The following is a 4,248-nucleotide window of genomic DNA, read 5'->3' as shown; positions in this document are numbered from 1 at the left end:
GTGACCTAAATTCCTTAGGTTGACCTTTGAAGAGAGTTTCCCATGAACTTTTCTCATACCTTAAAAAGACTCAACTTCTGTAATCAAGTACTGTCTCTTCTATGACACTTCCTGTCTCTCAGACTGACCTGAGCCAACCTTTTCTCAACCATTACAGTCAGGGATTTCTTTGCCCTTCTACCTCTCTGTGTTCATCTCTCTCCTATTTTAACTTCCTTTTGCATTTTTCTGGCAGCTCTCAGGCAGTGATCTGTGCTATGTCAACAGTGCTGGCAAATGCAATTATTGTCATTGGAAGAATAAATCAGTTTCAATTTAATCGTATTGGTGACACTTCTATATTTATTAACAGAACGTGCAAAGTAGAAATAAAATATAGAACAGAGATTAGATAATGTTTTTGTCATGGTTCGTTAAGCATATGTTGGCTACTGCAAAGGGCTACATATTTTAATAGGTGCAGAACTGGAATACTGGACTCTGTCAGTATTCCTCACTGGGTGAGGCAGCGAGTAAGGAGCTGCTCAGGATCAGATGCTTTCCCACAGTCCTGCCTGTTCTTCATTTACAGTCTGTGTAGGCAAAAGTCCCTATCAGGAGGTAAATGCAACAAGCTGTAAGCAAGGTATAACCAAGCTATTAAGAAAGAACTGTGCATTATATCCTTTAATAACTCTTCACTGTAAGCATAATTAATTTATTATTACAAAGCTGTAATAATATGGCTGTGTGTGCCATATGTTTACTTTCTGTCTTCAAACTCTAAATGATCAGTGGAGAAAAATCCAGAACTCCAGTGGCCATAGTATTTTACAGTCCCACAATTTAAGCCTGACTTTAACATTATCTAAGCAATTTAAAATGTTCTACTTGCAGAAGACTTTCTGCTTCTGACAGAGAGTTTCTCTTACTGTAGTAAGAGAGTAGTACTACTCTCAGTACTAAAGACAGTACTGAGAGTAGTACCAAAATATTGTAGTGTTCATTTTTAGCTTCTTCCTCAGTGGAGCTCCTGGACATGTCAGCACTTAACCTGAAGTCTTACCTGTCTGTGCAAACCAACTTTTAAGATCATCCAGTTGTGCCTGTCTTTGAAACCCTTCACAGCTTTGTCCCACACCACCCTGAAGCTTCCTGTCCACGTACTGAGTCCTGCATGACTGTGCCTTACCCTTTTTAGCTGCTGTTTTCCAATCACATCCACTTGTTTGCCCATCAGTTTCTCATATGCAGAGTGCAGCTTCTTCTCCCCAGCGCCTATACACGAAATACTTTATTCCTGATACTATGTGAAGAGTCCCTTCCCCCTCTGTACTTGTGCTTCTTCCTTCAAAGATTAGAGAAAACAGGACAAATATGGGTTTAATATAACATGATTATCCAAATAGTCAGCTACCACCTCAACCACTCAGTGTATTTTGTCTCTTTCTTTTCAATATTCCTATGTCCTTCCATTATAACTACCTAGAGAAAGGAACCATGTGCTTTTCTTATTGAAAAGTGCCCAGAGAGCACCGCTGTGTGTGCTGGCAGGTCAGCAATAACCGAGAGAATATTTTAGCTCGGTAGAATTTTTCATTTGAGAGTGGGAAAATGCCCTGTTATTCCATTCTTGTTTTTCCCCTCTGGCTACCACACTTGACACTAACTGATTTTCTACATGAAAAGGGATAGAAGAAACCATCCTGCCCAAATCAGCTTGATATTATGGAGTTCATTGGTTACTATAGCTGTTCCTTTTTCACCTGGCTCGTGAAGGGAGTATCTTATTGTGCTTATTGATCAGGGGTGCTTTGTAACCATGGGTGAACTGAGTTTCCACTTTTAAAATCAGGTGTATGTTTAAAATGTGAGGAAGTTGGAGATATCTCAAAATGCAACAATCTAGCATTTCTCAAAAGAGACTTTAGAAATTAGCTGAACATACATTAATTAATAACTTTACCTCTATTAGTAGTTCGTGAATTTTTGACTGTTTACTCCAGTGAATAGGGTTGTCCACAGGGTACAAGACCTTGTTGTCAATCTTAACTCAGATGACCATAAGATTATAATTAAATGAGCCTGAAGGGCTCAAATATTTTTGATTTTAATGATAAAATTATTTAAATGTTCTTTCATGCGACTGAGGTTTTGTAGTGCTGTTTAAGGAAATCACAGCACTGCCTAAAATCATTTAAAACTGCATGCAAACAAATATTTGTACACAAGGTGGTGATGTTAGCAACCAGCTTCTTTTTATTAACACACAATAAATAACAACATATTGTTTTGGCTCTGAGGTATCTTCAGCTAATTTTGGATACTTGTATAAGGACAGATCTGAAATGTTAGCAAGAAAACTGTGAATTGACCTCAAGATATCAGTGAAAGAATAACTTAAAAAGTCTTCATATCTTACAGAGTTTCTCATTTTTTTATGACATAACTGCACCATGAGAATCATATAAAACTTCAAACATAATGATGGTAAAAGCAACATATATCAGAAAAGGTAGCTAATGCAACCTTTTATTAAAGATATCTTTCATATTTAAAACATTTCTCATTCTACAACTAACTGGTTTAAAAATAGCAGGAGTTAAGATTGGCTGAGAAGGAAGTCTTTCTTTTTAAACTGACATGGAACAAGGGTAGAGCTAAAACCAAGGAAAGGGGTAATAAATAATGACAACAGATGTTTGTAAACCTTTTGCTCCTGTGTTCACTGTTTCCATGTGTTTTCTTGTCTTGATGTGCTGTCAGCCTCCTCTCACCTGGGACTAGTGATATCTTATCAAAGCCTAAGCAGTTCCTCTTCACAACAGGCAGATAATAGTGCCTTTCAATTTATCATACTAGAAGTCTAAAAGAACCATGGGAACGATTGGTCAGGTGACAGTTTGATGGACAGTTTGACAGCCCTTAAAGCATCATGGGAAATGGTTGTCACCTGATTCTTCAGAGCAGCTGGGGAGATAACCTTCAGCATGACAGGAAAAACAAAAATCTGAATATTTGTGTAGGGTTTGCTAACAGCCGTAATGCTCACTTAAGTGATAATGGGGATGAATTTAGATTATTTGAAATGGAGTTATCTGAGCTGGGATCTGTTTAGCCTGTAAATGTTTTTGACATCTCTAGCTGCTTTTCAACGCTTTTATTGAACGTAATTCTTCCAACAGAGGTAGTGTATGGAGTGCAGATAGATTATTTTGTTCGTATTTTGTCAAACTCTCCATGCAACATGTGTGTTGTCTGCTAAATGAAATCAGAAAAACAGAACTCCTAAAAAATGTTGTGTCTGCTTTGTACCTTATTGTTCTGACTACCCAAAAAATCATCATTTCCTCGTTGTGAAATACACTGTATTAGTGTAAACCAGGCAGATGTTTGCATCTGAAATCATCCTCTCAATGGCCACTGCTGTGGACTCCTGCTGAGATTCACAAACAGATCAAGTATTGACCTGACAAAGACCATATCCTCCTACTCTTAGGTCAAGACAGAGGTATTTGAAAATGATGGCATTGCTGCCACTCTGGTTTTATTGCTGTGAGTAAATTCAAGATGCAGTTTTCTAGATGGCGTAATTATGGTACTTCTCAGAAATGCTGAAAAGAAAATATGAAAAATATCTTCACAACTGTAGGTTTTGGAGGAGAAATGGCAAAAATTGGTTAAGTATTTGTTTTTTAGCTCCAAAACCTGGATACATGCCACATCTGTGATACAGTAAACCAATGTAGAGATCTCACCGTTGTCCTTCAAGAAGAACAGAAGGAGTTGATGTGGTGGGTGGACTTAGAGGAAGCCTATAATGTAACTAAACTGATCAGTGCAGTCAGGAGGACACCCACTGGAAACCATTCCTATACTAATTGTAAAATTACACAGCTGCTTTGAGCAAATTGTGGAGGTTTCTCACCTTTCTTTTTCTGTTTCTGATTGTTCCTTCATCTGTCCAACCAAGATGCCATTGCATTCTTTCACTCTTCTCTCAGTATCACTGATGCCCACACCACCTTCAACCAGGTTTGCCATCTTCCATTTCCTTTCTCTCAATGTCTTTGGCTTCAAGGTTTTGAACAGCTGAGCTCTTCTTGCAGCACTTTTTTTTCCATTTCTTTATCTCCGTTTTCTCTGTTGCAGGTAAATGACAAGTACAACTCCTTCTGAGTGCAGAACCTTGTTCTATGGAACTTTCATCTGGTATAATATCCTACTTTCTTTCCACTTCAGAGTCCCTCTTTGGAAACATACTTCAAT

At 38.0% G+C, this 4,248-nt stretch overlaps 1 long non-coding RNA gene across 1 annotated transcript; it reads right to left on the bottom strand.

The window, feature by feature from the left end:
• Nucleotides 1-324: 324 nt before the first annotated feature.
• LOC113989429 lies at nt 325-2,813 on the bottom strand. Its single transcript, XR_003541264.2, has 3 exons — nt 2,690-2,813; nt 1,172-1,327; nt 325-590 (listed from the first exon to the last, which is right to left on the bottom strand). It is a non-coding gene; the product is annotated as an uncharacterized LOC113989429 (long non-coding RNA).
• Between the last annotated feature and the right edge of the window lie 1,435 nt (nt 2,814-4,248).

Source organism: Pipra filicauda, unplaced genomic scaffold (assembly GCF_003945595.2).
Source record: "Pipra filicauda isolate LSUMZ 115617 unplaced genomic scaffold, ASM394559v2 scaffold98_size3848907_pilon, whole genome shotgun sequence".
Classification (NCBI taxonomy): Eukaryota; Metazoa; Chordata; class Aves; order Passeriformes; family Pipridae; genus Pipra; species Pipra filicauda.
Note: the sequence above shows the minus strand (reverse complement) of the source record. Positions and strands in the feature narration are given on the sequence as shown.